Here is a 20,889-nt window from a genome sequence, read left to right on the forward strand (position 1 = left end):
TAATTAAAACAATTTATTGATAAATTAAAATGGGTTTTTAAGACTTGATTAAAATAATTTGTTAGGAAATTAAAACGGGTTAGCTACAAAAACAAGAATTGCGATTTGTTAGAATTTTTTTATATGTATAGTTATGATTGTTGAGCAAGTTTTTAAAAGAGTCAATGTATATGCACGGGTCTACTGCCCCGAAAAACAAAGTTATTGCTTTTTTGTTATTTGTTATCCAAATACATGTTCAACGCCATGAATTAATTTTTTTTTTAATGTAAATGGGAGTAGCTAGTGTGCTTTTAGCTTGAACCTCAGAAGGGATGGAGCAGGTTGTTGCTCCCTCACTCTAATAATCTTTTTGTACTTTTTTTTTTTCTGCGTTTTAATAGATTTCCAACTTACCAATGCAAGCAAAAAAACTAAATAAAATAAAATGATGTAAATCAATAATTTTAGTAGAAATTGGTGAATAAACAAAATTAATTAACTACTATGTTTCCATAGTAGCAAATTAGTGTCCCATAACAACCATGTCTTGCTCAATAAATTCATCTTCTTCCGGTGGTGCAACATTGGCCTTTGGCGTTGGTGGGTGTGTATTTTCAGCCCTCAGCTCTTGCTCTTTGTCCTCTACGTCAACTTGTTCTTCGTGAGGTAGCTCATTGCCTTGCCTACATCGCTCCTCTGTTTCGCATCCTCCTCTGAATCGGTTAGCTGGTTTGTCTTGACATTTACCTTTCTTACATTGGAGTCTATATTTGCCCATACCACCATAACTGATAAATATACTATCAGTAGTTATACTCCTTGCTTCCAACAAAAATGAAGAAACAAGACATGTAACAATGCATAGTAAGAACACCTTACTTATGTTAGAGCAAGCCATTGTTCTTCACGTTTGAAGTTTTTGCATATTTTGGAAGCAAATGTGGATTAAGAAGTTTTGGTATATATATGAAGGTATATGTTCTTCATGCCAAGATTAACTATGCTTTTTTTAGGGGGTTTTGATTGTGGGACAACCACCACACTTTTGATTGAATATGTAAGTGTAGTTAGGACCTCAGGATGACAAATATATGACCGGGTCATAAGGCATTTGTAAATTAACTTTTACTTATTCTCATCATCTTATTTTGGTTTGTATGGTTTAGGGGAATGTCTAAGTTTGGGAACTGGATGAGGATATTGCGGAATCCAAAAAGGTTAGTGCCTCCAAATTATGGTCAAACATTTGGGGCATGTTTTTCAGATCAGAACTCCTTATAACATGTCTATCCAATGATTTAATTTAAAGAAAAATTCATGGCGGGCTCGTGGTCAAGGTGATTTCAAAACACATTGGTTCAATTTTAGAACTTTTGCTACCTACACTCACTAGCTCACGAAGGAATGTAACTTCAAAAAGTATAAATATATAAAGTAAAACCTTCGCAAATCTACAATCTATATACTAAAGCAGAGACCTCTAAGGGCATCTCCAATGGAGGATGTAAATTGTTTAAAGTGTAAAATTTACACTCTAAATGTCAAAAACATGTTTCCAATGGGGGTGTAAATCCCAGGTGATAAGCTAATAGTTAATAGAGGGGGTGGAGAATTCCCCATCTGGCTATTAGTTATTAAACATCTCGGGCGTCACTTGAAGTAACGTCCCAATTAAAAAGAAATTTGGATGTAACTTAAACTCATGTTTGTTTTATTTTTTTTAGAATTTTAACGTTTGCGACGGGTAAAGACCATCATTTATTGGTTGGCCCAGTTTTAATAAACTACAGACGTTACTCAAAGTGATGTGCGTTTTTTTTGTTAAACCACTTGCGACGGACTTTGACCGTCGGTTTTTCTCAGTTTTTTAATTTTACAAACTCTTAAACTTTGTTGCATTGGATACCATTTTGGATGTGAAAACTATTAATGTGTAAGAGGGGCCATAAAATCCTAGTGGCACCTATGTGGCACTTATGTGGAGGTGTATATATACACTCCCCATTAGAGATGCCCTAAGAGATTTTCCTCTCTCCTAGGTGGCATTCTAATATAAGGGATGATTTTTTCTCTCTCCTACGTGGCTTTCTACAATGTTTTCTACCATACCATGTGAACTCTTTAGAGAGTTTGATTCAATTTCAACGTCCCAAAATAGTGCCTACTTACGATTAATGTAGTTCTACCACATGGTTTTCTATTTTAGTATAACTCTCCCAACTTAAGTGCAATTCAAATTAGTCCCCACAAATTCTGCAACCATAATTATGTTTAACTAGCAATTATTTCCTCAAAAACAGGAAAGAAATTACCACACAAATTTCACGTATAAATAATATATCAATTATTTCCTAAAAAATAGGAAACATGATTTTATTACCCCCACAAATTATTCAAAATATAAAAAAAAAAATTACCACACAAATTCCGCACGTATAAAGAATATATCAATTATTTCCTAAAAAATAGGAAGCATAATCTTATTACCCCCACAAATTATGTACGTATATATTTTTCTTTAACGTTGGAATTAAAGATCAACATAAGCCATTTAACAAGGCGTACTTTTTTAGTACAACTCTCCCAACTTAAGTGCAATTCAAATTAGTATGTACAATTATTTCCTAAAACATAATTATTTTTAAGTAGCTATTATTTCCTAAAAAATAGGAAAGAAATTACCACAAATTCTACAAAAATAATTATGTTTAACTAGCAATTATTTTTAACCTACAAATTCAGCAAAAATAATTATGTTTAACTAACAATTATTTCCTCAAAAATACGTAAATCTGAAGCTCTCCTAAAAATCTTAATAATAATTGTACTATATATATACTAAAGCAAAGATCTCCAAGAGAGATTTTTCTCTCTCCTAAGTTGCATTCTAATATGAGAGATAACTTTTTCTCTCTCATACGTGGCTTTATTTCTACAATGCTTTCTACCATGCCATGTGGACTCTTTAGAGAGTTTGATTCAATTTCCACTTTCCAAAATAGTGCCTACTTACGATTAATATAACTCTACCACATGGTTTCCTATTTTAGTATAACTTTCCCAACTTAAGTGCAATTCAAATTAGTCCCCACAAATTCTGCAAACATAATTATGTTTAACTAGCAATTATTTCCTCAAAAATAGGAAAGAAATTATCCGCATGTATAAAGAATATATCAATTATTTCCTAAAAAATAGGAAACATGAACTTATTACCCCCACAAATCATGTACGTATAGGTTTTTCTTCAATGTTGGAATTAAAGATCAACATAAGCCATTTAACAAGATGTATTCTTTTAGTACAACTCTCCCAACTTATGTACAATTCAAATTAGTATGTACAATTATTTCCTAAAACATAATTATTTTTAACTAGCTATTATTTCCTCAAAAATAGGAAAGAAATTACCCCACAAATTCCACAAAAATAATTATGTTTAATTAGCAATTATTTTTACCCCACAAATTCCGCAAAAATAATTATGTTTAACTAGCAATTATATATTTTCTCAAAAATACGTAAATCAGAAGCTCTCCTAAAAATCTTAAAAATAATTGGAAGTTTCGGAGAGAATAGATAATAGGCAATGAAGCCATGAAAGCACAGTAGAAAAGAATACAAATTGATCGGAAACTAGCAGAACACGGTGATCATGGAAAGAATAATGTTAAATATGCCTTGATTTCCATTCTCAACAACATAAATGGACTTCATATTATTATTATAAGACTATCTATTTGTAGTATAAATCGTGTGTATACAGACATGCACATACGCATTATCATACCCCTAATGGTATTAGCAATTTAGCTATTGGTAAAAGTATAAAATCTGAGTGAGAGGATGTCGTCATAAAATTGTAGGCATTGACACCACCAAAATAAATGTGCATGATGGGACTTGAAATGAAACACACTCATTAAATTCAAAGTTGTAAAAGAATGACCATTGCATTGAATTAAGCAAGACTTGGCACCAAGACATCTCCATCCGCCCCTGTGAATAGATTTTGATATTTCATGTTGGAATTAAAGAAAATAAGATCATTATTGTTGTGGCCAAGTAACCTCATTGCTAGTTAAGAAAACACAAAACGGGACTCAATTAGAGAAATTGTGTGTTTGTCAAAAAATCATGAAAAAAGTCTAGAAACTATGTTTTGTACATGTCTAGGTTCCATCTTAACATATATAGAATCCATTTGACATAACATCACAAAAACCTTGACTGGAAATGTGGCTTTTGCTTGGACTTCAAAAGGGCTTGGGGAATGGGACATGCATATGGGATAGACTGATGATAGACGCATTGGTCCAAATAAATACCTATTTTGAAATATTGATAGGTGGCCAGAATACCACTAGGGATGAGATCGACCAACTGTAACTTGGAAAAAGACCATAATTTATTCAAAATATATAATAAGGAAATAAAGAAGAAGATAAATTGAGTAGGGCAAATACACAAGGAGACTCTTAATTGTTGAGATGGCCAAAAGTTTTCAAATTAAGCTATCAAGTTTAATATTAAGGGGATTGGGAGAGATAAAAGAACTTGAATATTTTGTACTTGTAACTTATAACTTATAAGTTTTTACTACTATAAGTGCTTGCTACAGTTTGTAGCTACATAAATTAATTGTGATGTATTAGTTGGGGTGTTCACATGTGGTGTTAGGAGTTGCTACCAAATGCGTAGTTAAAACCTTTTGTATATTGAAGGGTTTAACTAAAGCATCACATTTTGTGCTTGAATTAGATAGTAAAAATTTTAAATGTAAAATTTATCAAAATGAAGCATTTTCTATTAGGAAACTCTCGATCTATAGGGGAAGTTTAAATCTTATTAGCCTTAGGGATAAGGCGGAAAAAAAAAAATGGAATCGACCGTTCAAGTAATAAAAAATTATAGGGAAAAATGAGAATAAGAGAGGCATATATATGTGGTATATATCCATCCATATTGAATTGCGGATACATCAATGATAGAATCATTTTTTATTGGACTAAATACAAATATAGGTCCTCTAATATATGAAATGTAATAGAATAGAAAAGAAATCAAACAAGGGAGACAGATGACTAAGGATTCGAGCCCATAGCACATTGTTTCATAAAATCCACATGGTTTCATAAAATCCGTACGATTTTCCCAATCTAAATCGATCAGGTTTTACATGAAGAAGATTTTAACATGTTCTATTCGATACGGGTAGGAGAAGAACCCGACTCGGTAGTCATACAAATTGGTTGATGATTTTAAAGAACTGGAAACTGAAGAAGAGTCAACCGAGGATCATGGTAGTCGTTCACATGAAAAGCCAAACTTTGAATAATTTTTAATGATAACTAAGTTATAAAGTCGGTTGTTGAATTGGACTCCTTATGGACATTACCTTGCATATCAATTCCGAAACCAATCTTTTGCAACACCTTATCAATTCCCAAACCAATTTTTTGTAACACCTTCTCACTCAATGCGTCAAAATATTTTTGGGGTTTGGAGGGATGACATATATGGCTGCAGACTATCTTTCCAAGCAATGCAAGTCACAAGAATTTGACTAGGGCTTGTACAAATTGGTGTAAAGTAAGAGGCCTACCTAGTAGGGTTGTTACATCACCAATTTTTCTACAAATTCTATGTTTGCACTTTTTTCTTTCTTTTCGTACTTCTTTCCCCTTTTCCCAATCTATGCAACCTTCTTATTGTTTTAGGTACTTGCTATGGGCACAACCTATTTTGTGTTGGGCGGACCCCAAATTTTTTTTTTACAAATTTGCCATTGACAAAAAAAATTGTGATTTGGGTTGGGCACCCCCCAACTAAATACAAGCAACCTGGAGCCAACCTGTTTAGCCTTTTTCTTCTTCTTCTTCCTCATTCCTAATCCCTAAACTATACCCTAAGTGGAGGAACTTTGAAACAGTAAAATGGAAGACCATAGCTTTTTAGAACACGAAGATGAACAATTTAATGAACACATGAGAGAAAATGAAGAAGAGAGAGGAATGGAAGATGACCAAATGAGAGAAAATATTCAAACTGAAGAAGTTGCAATGGGAAATGAAGCCGAAGATGATACGGATATGGGAAGAAATCCTCGAGGACACAAGGTAAACCTAGCTAGTTTTTTAGAATCTACGCGCTAATGTATTTGACCCGAGTCCCCAACGACCCCACCACATCGAAATTGGGTATCTCGAACGACCCAGTCACATCGATAGCTATGAGTTCCAAACGATCCAGTTACATCGATTAACTTCAGTCTAAACGATATGACCACATTGAATTAGGTGAGTCCCAAACGACCTAGTCACATCGAATGAGAAAAAAATTATTAAAATGAAATGAAATTTCACCAAATCGATGAAGTACGTAATTACAATTCTAATAAAATTGTTTAAAAAACCATTTGTATAATACATCACTTAACAATTGTTCTTCATGCAGGATCCTATGTAGGATTCCGAGAACCCAGAAAACTCGAATGACGTGGATGATGTTTAACCGCTTTCAATGGATATAACAAAAATATTTACTACAGATGAGGTACATATTAGGTATTGATTTTATTTTTTTTATTTTCTAAATGAAATTATATTAGTGTATTGATTGTTGTTTTATTTCATATCTTTAGGTATTTTATACATGTAATGAGGTAATTGGTTGGGCAACTGCTCAGGGAAAACAATGTAATGTGGCTGTGGTAATTGGGAAGTCGTAGTATGCTAACGGGAACCGAGTACCAAGGCTGGATTTAACTTGTGAGAGTTCGAGTATATTTCATTCATACAAAAAGGTGGGTCAAGATAAGGCTAATAAGAGAAATACGAGAACAGTAAAATGTGGATGTCCATTTAAGTTAAGATGTTGTTTCCAACGTGGCATTGTGGATAGTTGGAAAATTGTTGTTGTTAATGGTATTCACAACCATCCACTGGCAAAGACCCTCGAATGACATGCATTTGCTACTCGGCTGACCGTTCCACAATTCGAGTACTTGTCAGAGATGACTCAAAATTCAGTTAAGCCTAAAGAAGTTTTGAAGTCCATCAGAAATAGGTATCCTGAAAACCGATCCAGCATAAATCAAGTCTATAATGCGAGGCACAAGGTGAGGACGTTGGATATGAACGGTCGAACACAAATGCAGAGATTGCGTGAGATGTTAGCAAAAAACCATTATTTCGAGGAGGTGAGAGAGGGTATGAATACGGATGAGATAACGGGGTTGCTATGGGCCAATCCAGAGGATGTTAAGTTGGCTCGGACTTTTCCAAAAGTTATCATCATAGATGCCACCTACAAAACCAATAGGTATCGGTAGCCTTTTGTATAGTTTGTGGGGGTGACTTCAACCTGGAAGTCTTTCACAGTCTGTCAAGTGTTGCTTCAGTCTGAAACAACGATAGACTATGAGTGGGCTTTGCGTCAGTTTAACGACTTGTTGGGTGACGAAAGGCCATCCGTGATCGTGTCTGATAGGGAGTTGGCCTTGATGCGTGTCGCTGATATTGTGTTCCTTGATGCACACAAGCATCTCTGTAGATGGCATATCACTATGTGTGTCCTTCAGAAATGCCTTGATTTTTTTCCAACCACAGAACTTGTAGAGAAAGGCCAGTTTTCATGGAACACTGTAGTTAAATCGAAGACAGAGGTTATTTTCCAGCATAGATGGGATGCTTTGGAAAATATTATAGGGTTGAGTACGCCAATTTTGTTAGTTATTTGTGAGAGACTTGGTGGCCTTACAAGGATCGATTCGTATGTTGTTGGATATACCAACATATTCACTTTGGGAGTACAACGACCAATAGAGTCGAAAGGTCTCATGCTCAAGTGAAAAGGGTTCTAGGAAACACAAACAGACATGATTTTCTAGGTATGTATTACTTGATTCACCCGATTTTAGAGATTCAGATGTCCGAGATTAGAGATACTTTTGAGAGGAGTCTGATTCTAACTCAGCACCGCCACAAAATTCTATTATTTTGTGAACTCAGAAACCTGGTCTCTATAAAATATTTGGACTTGCTTTTTGAAGAACTAAATACCTGCGTAATGGATGCTGATAAAGATTTTGAATTTATTTGTGGGTGTTATTTGCGCACCAGCCATGGATTACCATGTGCTCACGAAATTATAGAACTTCAAAAGCAAGAGCGGTCCATATCTTTGAGTGTTATCGATCCCTTTTGGAAAACTTTGTCTGCTTCTCCAAATGTGTTTGTGGGTGTTGGTCCCGATTGTAGACCTTCGGTGGATATGTTCCATAAAAGGTATGAAATGGTTTCTGAAGAATAACATAAGGTTATGGTTAGAAAACTTATGGAGATTGCCGTGCCAGCAAGTACATGGCTAGAACCGCCTCAGGAAGAGGCGAAAACCAAATGTCGGCCTAAGGGTAGCTGTAAGAGAAAACTTCAAACTGAGGATGAGAACTCTTCAAAGCAAGATCCATCTAGTTTTGAACATTTCCAACGTGAGCATGAAGAGTGGGTCTCATTGCAATAATCAGAATGTACGCCAAATTCCAAGCCTTCTCATAAAACACCCACACCATCGAAATACGCTACTCCAAACCCACCTGTAGAGAAGTCTTCTCCGAAACCACCTTTGCCACAAAAAAAAACCACACCACGGAATAAATTTTCTAAAAAATCACCTTTACCACATAAAACAACCACACCACGGAATAACTCTTCTCAAAAATCACCTTTACCACCTAAAACAACCACACTATGAAATAACTCTTCTCAAAAATCACCTTTACCACCTAAAACAACCACAACATGGAATAACTCTTCTCAAAAATCACCTTTACCACCTAAAACAACCACACCACGGAATAACTCTTATCAAAAATCACCTTTACACCTAAAACAACCACACCACGGAATAACTCTTCTAAAAAATCACCTCAAAAGTTAGACATTGGCATCCTAAGGGGGCCGAAACATTACGGTTTGGATATTCCAGAAGAACTGCACAAATATATTGTTAAAGTGGATGACCCTGCGGGTGATGGCAATTGCGGGTATAGAGCAATGTGCATTGCACTGGGAAGAAGTCAGGAAGAGTGGTCGTGGATGAGAAATGAGTTGTTACAAGAACTTAATGACAACCTCCCCCTATACTGTACATTGTACACTCACAGTGAGGTTAGTTTTGTGAAACCTACAATTTCACATACATGTGGTTGGGCACCCTATAATAAGTGGATGGTCATGCCCTTTGTTGGATATATATTTGCTTCGAGATTTAATGTCATCCTCGTACATTTAGGAAGTACATACTACCATCTTATCTTGCCACTGAGAACCCAAACAAATCCTAAGAGAGTAAAGAAAGTGTTGGGTACCGTTTACATACAGGGATGTCATTTTGTCCATGTTGAACTTGTTGATGATTGTCCGGTTCCAAAACCGATGCGAAGATGGTGTAGAGCTCGACACTTAATTGCAGATAGTTGGGATACTGCATTACAAGCAAGACAAACACAATTTATGGCATTGAACATTCCTAATTTAGTATTGGAAGACGAGCACACTAATGATAGGTTTGAAATACCAATAGTACATGTTATCAAATAAATCTATTTAATTAATGTTCATGTGGTTAGAATTGTAATTTGGGTTTTGATACAATTTTCTTAAATTTGATGATATTCTTTGGTAGAATTTGATGTATGGATGTATGTTTGCTTGATTTGGATGGTTTGGATGTATATTATTTCATATGATTTTGTTTGGATACGAAAGTCCCAAAAAACCAAATGAATTTTGCCAAGGTTATGTCCCAAACAACGTGGCCACATCGCCAAAGCTCCTCCGAAATGATTTGATGAGATCATTTGAGAGCCAAAATTCCAGCAGAATCATTTTTTTTTTGTCTCGAACGATCCCACCACATCGCCAAAGCTACTCCCAAACGATCTGATCAGATTGTTTGAGAGCCAAAATTCCAGCATAATCATTTTTTTAGTCTCGAACAATCCTATCAGATCGCTGTAGTGGTAGGATCCGCGACTAACAAAGTCAAAGGTCGGTGGACCGATGCAGGCCGCAGTAACTGGAGTCGGGGAGTAGAGGATAACCAGAAATAGCGAGCCCAAAGTAATACAAACGGTAGAGTTAGGTGTACAGTATCGTGCCGCGGAGTGCAAAGGTGTACGGAAACCTTATGCGTGGCAGACCGAGAGGTGTTAGATGGCTAGACAAGTGGACGGCTGTGAGGAAAGGAGAGGGGGTATAAAAAGAATAGTGTTGAAGGACAAGGGAGAGGGATCTCATTAAGGGTAACTTACTCTCATACATTTGGCGCCATCTGTGGGGACGAAGAGATCTGAGTAGTAGTAGGTATGGCAATGAAAGCAAAGAGAGGCGTGGGACGACAGAGGAAGGTACCGGTCATGGAGGAAGCAGCTGAATCGGTAGGGAATGATGGGGGAGAGCAGGGAGTGGAAGAGACAGCAACATCATCATCGGAAGAAACGAGACAGTTAAGAGAGAAAGTGGCTAGGTTGAGGGAAGAGAATGAGGAGTTGTGAAGGGAGAGGGAGACAGTAGAGGAATCGGAAAGGGGGGTGTCAGAGACGGTGAGAGAGGAAGAAGGGAGACCCAATGCGGGGGAGAATGGGGTGCTGGGACTCACTTGGGAGCAGGTGAAGGAGATGATCGCCGACGATTTGAAAGCGAGCTTGGAGCAAGCGAAAGGCACAGGTAGAATGGCGAACCAAGTAGTGGCGGGATTGAACCGCAACCCGTTGGCGGATGTAATTTGGAAGGCGAAGGTCCCTAAGCGGTTCAACCAGCCCAGATTTGAGAGGTATGATAGGACAGGAGATCCGGCGGACCACATCCACCACTTCTGGCAACAGATGCCCTGTGGCAGGAACCCAAGTATGATGGACTGCGGTGTATGATGTTCCCAGCGAGCTTGAAAGGGGGAGTCTCGGACTGGTATTATAGGCTGCTCTCGAAGAGTATAAATAACTTCCTTGAGTTAGAGCAAGCCTTCGTGGACCATTTCATACATCAGAAAAGGCGAGTGGTGGACATAACGACCCTATTCAATGTAAGGCAGAGGACTGCGGAGTCAGTAAGAGAATTCTTGTGCAGATTCAAGTAGGAAACGCTAAAGGTGGAGAACTTGGACGAAAGGACGGCGATGATTGCCTTTGAGAGGGGGCTGTGACCGGGAACTAGGGTACACGAATCAATGACTAAGAATGAGATCGCGACACTGCAAGACTTATATTCGAGGGTGGAAAAATATATAAGGTATGAGGATACATTGCAGAAAGAGACAAGGAGGTTAGGGAAGGCCGTGTTGGCTTTGGATCGAAACGATGACCGCGGAAGATACGAGTCATCAGACAGGGGAAGTGGAGGATGTCGTGGTGACGCTTCACGGTCGGAAAGGGGGAGAGTTGAAGCTTGAAGGAAAAATAGAGAAAGGAAGCCATATCGAGAAATGGAGCCGACACCAGTAGACCAGCCGTTGAGTGAATTGTTGCCGCTGATTCGAGATTTACCGGGCTATAAGGGTCCTCGAAGTAAGCCAGATGAAATACCGGGTAAGCCGTACTGTGCATATCATCGGGTACAGAACCATGAGACGAATGAGTGCTATGCTCTCAAATGGTTGGTCCAAAGGATGATAGGGGGGGGGGGTACTGAAAGAGTTTACCAAAGGGAAAGGGAAAAAGGAGCAGCCACCGAACCAAGGGAGAATACTGGGTACCATAAATGTCATATTCAGTGGGGAAATCTTGAGTCACAACGCTCACCGGGATAGGATTCGGAGGACGGCTAGCATACAACAAGTTAATGAAGAGACATGTTATTCACGGCCCGCCCCATGGCCCACGATTGGAAGGAAGCATAGTGTTTACGGAGGCGGACTTGAAGACGGTTGACTCTACATGAGAACGCGTTGGTGATCACAGTGGCTATGGGAAATTACATGGTGAAAAGGGTATTGATCGATTGTGGCAGCGCAGTAGACTTGTTGTTTGTGGGGACGATGGAGGACATGAAGATAGACCGAAGACAGTTGAGGCCTTCGCAGACCAATCTGTATGGGTTCAACGGGAGTATGACCGAATCACTAGGGGAGCTCTTACTGCCTGTGACAACAAGGCCAGTGACAGTGTTCTCTCAGTTCAAGGTGGTAGACGCCAATTCACAGTACAATGCCATCCTTGGGAGGCGATAGATCCATGAGATGAAGGCGGTACCATCCACATATTATCAGGTGATCAGATTTCCCACGCCAACTGGGATGCATGAAGTGCGCGGAGATCGGGTGATGGTTAGGAACAGTGAAGAGGTTGGTCCGAGGAGATGAAGGAGAGACCTCGAAACCGAGAAAGAGACAGGCGTAGTAATTACAGTGTGCCTCTGCAGAAGAGGAGGCTGAGACGCCGGCTGTACTGAAAACGCTAGACGAGATTGAGACCGTAAATGTGGGAACGGGGGAGGAGGAGAAGTTCACATCGGTGGGATCTAATTTGCCAGAAAAATGGAAGAACTAATTAATACAATTTCTCTCAGAGAATAAAGATGTCTTTGCTTGGACTGTTGAGGAGATCACGGGGTTGGATCCAGAGTTCGCATGTTACCGGTTACACATGAGGGAAGATGCCAAACCAGTGAGACAGAGAATGCGCGGCGTGAGGCCGAAGTACGCGGAGGGAATCCGCGAAGAGGTTGCAAAGTTAAAGGGAGTAGGCATAATTCGGGAAGTGGAGTTCACAGACTGGTTGTCCAACATAGTCACGGTACCTAAGAAGAATGGAAAGGTGCGTATGTGTGTGGACTTCACGGACGTCAACTCGGAGTGCCCTAAGGACAGTTATCCGATGCCGTGGGTGGATGAGCTAGTAGATCAGACAACGGGGTTCAAGATTTTTTCTTTCATGGATGCCTCCATGGGATATAACCAGGTCGCGATGTATGGACCGGATCAGGAGAGGACATCGTTCATAGTGGAGGGAGGTATGTATTGCTACACAAGGATGCCATTTGGTTTAAAGAACGCTGGGGCCACCTTCCAGCGACTGGGGGAGAAGATGTTTGCAAGCAAGATACGTAAGGGTATTGAGATATACATCGATGATATGGTGGAGAAAAGCATGTCCGAAGAGGAACATTTGGAAGGGTTGAAGGAAACGTTCAGCATATTGCGGGCACACAATTTGAAAATGAATCCCGAGAAATGTACGTTCGGAGTAACTACAGGGAAATTTCTAGGTTACATAGTGACTCACCGGGGAATAGAAGGCAATCCTGAGCAAATCAGAGCACTAGTGGAGATGCCGTCACCCTAAGACGTTAAAGAAGTACAGAGGTTAGCAGGAAAGGTCGCGGCACTAAACCGTTTCATATCTAAATCGTCTGACAAATGTAGGCCATTGTATAGACTATTGAGGAGGACTCCAGACTTTGTGTGGACACCGGACTGTGAGGAGGCTTTCCAAGAGTTAAAGAGGTATTTGGGCCGGGTGCCTTTGTTATCGTGGCCTGAACTAGGGGAGAAACTGCATTTGTACTTGGGAGTGTCCGAGTACGCGGTAAGCTCGGTTCTCGTCCGGGTGGTAAACAAGATTGAAAGGCCGGTATATTTACAGAGCAAAACTCTATTGGATGTAGAGACCCGGTACAGCAAGGTCGAGAAATATGCCTTGGCACTGATATTCTCAGCATTAAAGTTGAAACCATACTTCAAGGCACATTTAGTGGTGGTGGTGACAAACTTACCCCTCAAGCAAGCTCTAAAAGCGGAGAAGTCCGAAAGGATGCTCAAATGGGCGGTCATGCTGAGCTCTTATGAAATACAATATCAAGCAAGAACCGCGGAAAAGGCGTAGGCGGTAGCGGAGTTTCTAGCAGAGTTCCTAGCGAAGGACCCCACTTGGGGGGAAGAGATGCCCATGGAGCCCGAGCAGGAGGGAGAGCTAGATGGGTCGGATCCCTGGGATAAAAGGAATGGGTGGAGAGTGTTTGCGGACGGGTCTACGACAGATGCGGGCAACGGAATAGGCGTAGTGTTGGTCACACCGGACAACGACCGAATCGAGTTGTCCATGAGGATCGGATTCACGGCCACCAACAATGAGTCAGAATATAAGGCCGTAATAGCAAGGATGGGAATGGCTGAGGATTTGGGGGTGGGGAAATTGACGGTTTATTCGGATTCCAACCTAGTGGTATGCCAAGTAAATGGAGGATTCCTTGCTAGATGTGCTCGAATGGCGAAATACTTGGAGGTAGTGCATCGAAAGGCAGCTAAGTTCAAGAAAGTCAGATTCGTACATTTGGTTCGGGAAGAGAACTGGCATGCGGACGCCCTTGCATATATCGCGGCTGCAATGCCGGGGTCGAAGGAGAGAACCGTAAAGATAAAGAAGTTGGAGAGATCAAGCATTGGTGGTTGAGATGTGTCAGGCTGCGGAGGTGGAAGGGGGATGGATGAGCCCTATCAAAGATTTCCTGATGGGCGAAGAGGTGATAGATGAGAAAGAAATGAGGAGACTAGAACAAACGGCACGCAGATACACTCTGGTAGAAAGAGAAATGTACTGAAAGAATTTTGATGGACCGTTACTAAGGTGCCTAGGGCCGTGCCTAGCACAAGAGGTGTTGGCGGAGCTGCACGCCGGGGACTGCGGAAGCCACTCGGCTGGGAGAACAACGACACACCGATTGTTGACGCAAGGCTACTTCTGGCCTCACATGAAAAGGGACGCGGTGGAATTTGCCAAGAAATGTGGCAAGTGTCAACGATTTGCTCAGCTAATATTTGCACCGGCCGAACCGTTGCACAATGTGTCCAGTCCGTAGCTGTTTGCCATGTGGGCCATGGATATTGTGGGACCGTTGCCAATGGCAAAGGGGAGGAGAAGGTTCATGTTAGCCGCTACGGATTATTTCACCAGGTGGGTGGAGGCCATGGCCTTGCAGCAAGTCAAGGAGGAGTAGGTTATCAAGTTTTTATGGGAGAATATTATTTGTAGGTTTGGAGTGTCGCATTCCATCATCGCAGACAATGGGACGCAGTTCACGGGGTCAAAAGTGAGAGAGTTCTTGCAGGCCTATAATGTGAAACATGGATTCTTAACTCCGTACAATCCAGAAGGTAATGGACAGGTCGCCAACCTGCAAGGGAATACAAACGAAAGAATATTAGTTCGTGAAGCTAAGGCCGAAAGAAGAAAAGGCAGTAGCAAAACTCACCATTGGATTGAAAAACGAGGTGGTTAAGTGTCATTCCGGCAGGGAGGTCCGCGGGCAGGAAGTCACCGGATACATACAGCGGGTAGTAGTGCCACTGTTTATCCGAAGTGGTGACGCGGAGTAAGAAAGTTTTCTTTTGGGGGCGGACACAGAAGGATTGGTACCATATACCCACATCCTTGGTACTTTTCTTTATAAAATACTGGGAGACAATATCACGGCTGGTTAGCTGGGGGTTGCCGGTCTTGTTGTAGTAATTCGCGGCATACATGACTCTCCAAAAATTTGCGATGCCTTGATAGGGAGGGATGTTGAAATGATTACACACCTATACATCCAACACAGTGGTGAGAGGAGCATGAGCCGCAACAATCGACCTCTGATCACTACTAGGCACCCGGGTTGCAGCGACACTAAATGGTGATAATGGGTGACTGAAGGCACATGTTATATCAGAATGCCAACTGGAATGCCATAGGCAGCCCTAATTGCACCTAAATTAGGTCTACGATACCTAGAAGGCAGCAACAAGGGGGCAAGGAAGCAGCCGAAGGTGGAGGGGGCTGCCGTAGCGAGCCACAAGAGGTGGGGAGGCCACCTCAGTAGATCTAGAGGACGAAGAGTCATTGGAATGAGAGGAAAAGGGATTCTCGGAGGCCGTCGCCGACATCGAGAAGAAGATGAACAGACTAGAAGGGGAAAATTAATACTAATAGTTGCAAGGTAAAGCAGAAGAAGAAGACAATGCCAGCAGTAAGCTAAGATGAGCAAAAACCAAGAAAAACAAACCTGAACCTGAGCCCAACAATGACAAAATCCAACCGGAGTCACGCCGAGGGGAAATAATTCAAGGGAGGAAGGGCAGTAAGGTTTGAGAGAGGGAGAAAAAGGTAGAGGAAGAAAAACTAAATGAAGAAAGTGAGGGAGAGAATGGAAGCGGGAGTTTAAATAGTGCAGGGGCAAAAGGGTAATTGCCTAGGTGTGGAAACCGAAGGGACGGCAGAGGAACTACCAGGAGGTTGACATGTGGAGGTGCAGAACACGAGGAGGTGCAGAAACGGTGCGCATAATGAGTGCCCTGCACGCACGCGACCCCAATGGAAGACCAAACAAATCCAAATAAAGAAAGAGAAGAAGGTTCTTGATCTCGGGCCAACCCCAAGGCTGCGGCATCAAGAAGGGGCATCTGTAGTGGTAGGATCCGCGACTAACAAGGTCAAAGGTCGGTGGACCGATGCAGGCCGCAGTAACTGAGTCGGGGAGTAGAGGATAACCAGAAATAGCGAGCCCGAAGTAATACAAGCGGTAGAGTCGGGTGTACAGTATCGTGCCGCGGAGTGCAAAGGTGTACGGAAACCCTACGTGTGGCAGACCGAGAGGCGTTAGATGGCTAGACAGGTGGACGACTATGAGGGTAGGAGAGGGGGTATAAAAAGAATAGTGTTGAGGGACAAGGGAGAGGGATCTCATTAGGGGTAACTTACTCTCATACAATCGCCAAAGCTACTTCAGAACGATTTCACCACATCGAGGCACTTTAGTTCCAAACGATGTGGTAACATCATTTGTCTTTAGTTTGAAACGATGTGACCACATCGATAGGCTTTAGTTCCACTCAGTTAGGGTTTTGACATATGTATTCAACACAGTTTACGCTAATTGAACATTACAAATTGTAAAATTGATTAAATGTTATAAATTCAATTAACAATACTTAATTTGAACAATAATCAATTAAAACTGATCAATTATCGACCAAATTACATCGACTCAGTGTATCTCAGTACGAATTAGGGTTTAGGGTTTTGACATATGTATCAACACAATTTACGCTTATTAAACATTACAAATTATGAAATTGATTAAATTTTATAAATTCAATTAACAATACTTAATTTGAACAATAATCGATTAAAACTGATCAATTATCGACCAAATTACATCGACTCAGTGTATATCTCAGTACGGATTAGGGTTTAGAGTTTTGACATATGTATTCAACACAGTTTACGCTAATTGAACATTATAAATTGTGAAATTGATTAAACTTTATAAATTCAATTAACAATACTTAATTTGAACAATAATCGATTAAAATTGATCAATTATCAACCAAATTACATCGACTCAGTGTATATCTCAGTACGGATTAGGGTTTTGACATTTCGGACTAAATTACGTACCATAGTCAATTTGACACAATTTTATTCTATTTGAATTAGTTGTTCTCAATAAATATATTAATTTCAAACATATTTTATTCATAATTTCATCATTAAAAACTACTTGCACCGGATTTAAGGTGGGCTTATGGTTTAGGGCTTACAAAGAAGTGTTTTCGTAAGAAAAAATATAAAAAATATTTTAATCATAATAATTTTAAATTTTCTCAAATTATTTGAAAATTTGCACAAATATCAATTCATTTGTTTAAAAGTATCAAAAGTTCGAACTAAAGCCCATCAAAATCCCACCTCAAAAGCCCACATCAAAAGGCCATTGATGTGGTCACATCGTTTCTAACAAACACCTATCGATGTGGTCACATCGTTTTGAACTAAGAACTATCGATGTGGTCACATCGTTTGAAGCTAAAGCCCATCGATTTGGTCACATCGTTTGGAACTAAAAAGTATCGATGCAGTTAGATCGTTCGAGATAAAAAAAACGGTATTGCCGGAATTTTGGCTCTCGAACGATCTGATCAGATCGTTCCACATATCATTTTGCGATGTGGCCACGCCATTTGGGACAAAAATTTGGCAAAATTCAGTTTGTTTTAGGAACTTTCATATCCCAACAAAATCATATACACCCTGTCAAATCCAAAACAATAGCCATCCAAAACAACCAGTTTACTATAAAACTCAAGACAAATCCAAAACAACCAATTTACTATAAAAATCAAAACAAATCCAAAACAACCAATAAAGATTAAGACAAATACGAAGACGTCCGTTTCAAACTTAAAAATACATCAAGATATACAATTACATATATCAATTCTTATAATACATTAAACACCGAATACATGCCAACACAACTAATTTCCTATCTAAGATGTATCAATCAGCACGATATCGTCCACCAGAGAACTTGCACTGGGTCAAATTATATGCATTCATGAACTCGTCCCGTGCTTCCTCTGCAATCACAGTCACACTCAATTGCAAGCCTCTCTAGAGCAAGCGAGTAGTTTTATCGATGATGGGGTGCTGCCAAAATTAAAATGCAAAACTACATTAGTATATACATTTCCAAAAGACCAAAAGAAAAAAAAAACTAAACTAAAGTTCAAATATTAACTTACCAGATTATGATATGGACGACTCTGTAGGGAGAAGTGAATAGGAAGATCACGGTTAATCATTCGAATATGAGTTTGCTTTTTATACCAATACATGTACCTATTCTCACACTCCCATGGATAAGTAGCAAGAGGTCCTCAATTTTGGGGTTGTATCACATGATTTTTCCATCTACCCAGTAGGCATGCGCAATACTATATTTCACGTCATAGCCACGCGCAGAAAGGGTTCTGGTCGAGGTCTTTGGTCTTGGGGGATCTGAAGGTACAAACTGAACATGTCCCAACTGACGCATAACCCTAGAAACATTGTAATGCTCCACAACATCAAGAAAAATATAAATCCCTTGAAAAAAGCTATTTCATCCACCGGGCGTGTGGCTCGGACATTATCATCGAGATACCATTCAACCTGTCAAATAACATATGATTGAGGAAATCAATCACTAACCACGTACTCCAATAATCAATTAATAAATATAATTATTTACAAACCCAAATACTTACATTAGAATAAGTCAAATCATCAAGTATCACTCGAGTATAGTTCAATGCTTCTGTTGTGTTAGCATAGCTCAACTGAGTAACTAAGTGCCTATGAGTACGCGACATGCTCAAGTTATATTTCAAATTTTGGAATGGCCTGAACCTCGGGAAGTACTCATAAATCCATGCCTAGATTAATATAGACACCTAGTTAATATTATAATAGATAGATAAAATTAACATTGAAAAGAAAAACGAAAATACTCATACCTGTAGGAGAGTTAAATAGCCTGAAACACCCTTCACCTTGGCACTTTTCGCAGTCCCAAAACCCCTGTACAAGTATGCCAGTAAGGCTGCACCCCACACGTAGTCTCTGATCTAGTTAAATTTCAAAAGCAGCCTCAGATAATAAACGGGAACTGCAGTTCCAGACGTGTCGGTGAATGCGGTACATCCAAAGAAAAATAAGAGATAAGCTCTCACTGCAAACTGCAACTCTTTCTGGGTTGACGCCTTCTTCACAACAACCCCATTTCCATCTCGTAAATCTTCATCCGTCACCTTCCCAACAAACTGCTTCAACAAGAAATCTATCCTAACTCTGGAAGTGAACTTATTGGCTTTCATCTCTGCATTTATCTTGTCCATGGATATGCTAAGACCTTTGTGGAGGAGTTTCTTTGTCTATTCCAGACTCAAATCAGTGTCCCCAGTCACTGCTTTGCCTTTGATCGGAACTCCAAGGAGTTGGGAAACATCGTCCAACGTGATTGTCATCTCGCCCCACGACATACGAAAGGTGTTGGTCTCTGGATGCCACCTGTCTACCAACGCAAAGACCAACACAAGATCCTGATGCCTGTATACACCGAATACTAGAGCATATAAGCCTGTCCTTTGAAGCTCCTCATGAAAATGTGAGCAGTCTGAACACTCTCCGAGGATATCCCATTGTACCAACTTGGATAAGTGCCCATTGCACTTCAACACTCCTTGATCCGCCTAAAACAACAAAAACTCGGTATTAATGTATGCACAAGGTTTCATAATAAAAAACTTAAATACTAATAGATACTATATGATATTACCTGTCCCTCCCAAACATCGCGAGCCACGTGCACCGCATAGTCATACAAAAGATTTGTCCCATAAGGGCTACCTCCATAATTTCTTCTCTGGAACTCCAAGTCATTCTTAGACTTTATCACAATAGCATGTGGAGGTACAGGGGCTACCTCGACATTATCCTCCTCCTCCTCACCCTCCTCTTCATCCTCACCCTCCTCTTCTCCATCATCAACCATTTCTTCGTCATCTTCTTCACCACCACCACCACTATCATCATCATCATCATGTACAACTACACTCTTCCCACTATCTATTTTACATCTTCTAAATCTACATCTTCATCTAAATCTACATCTTCATCACTATCCGTATCACTATCGCTTACATCACTCGGGACACTTTTCTTTCTTCTCTTTTTCTTTTCTAACTCTACACCACTTACAACTACATTACTGGGATCATCCGCTTTTCGATCCCCTCTACGGACTGATGCCGAGGGTGTTATCCCCCTCTTTTCTCTTTTCTCGAGCCTCATCGCGACCTGAACTACTACTCCCCCTACCTAACAACTTCTTAGCACCCGTGTAGAATTTTTTCGCTAAATTCTTTGTTTGAGGCAATGCTACAAAATAAATAGGAAAAAAAACAAGTATTAGTACATATAATATCGACAAAATTATTACATAATAGCAAAAACGTGCAACTTTTTTAGCATTTGGATATCTCAAACAATCAAATTACAAGAGGTATTCAAGAATTCAGCAAATGTTCAGCTGGGATTTCTTTTGTTTAATA

The sequence above is a fragment of the Coptis chinensis genome, chromosome 4 (assembly GCF_015680905.1).
Source record: "Coptis chinensis isolate HL-2020 chromosome 4, ASM1568090v1, whole genome shotgun sequence".
Lineage (NCBI taxonomy): Eukaryota > Viridiplantae > Streptophyta > Magnoliopsida > Ranunculales > Ranunculaceae > Coptis > Coptis chinensis.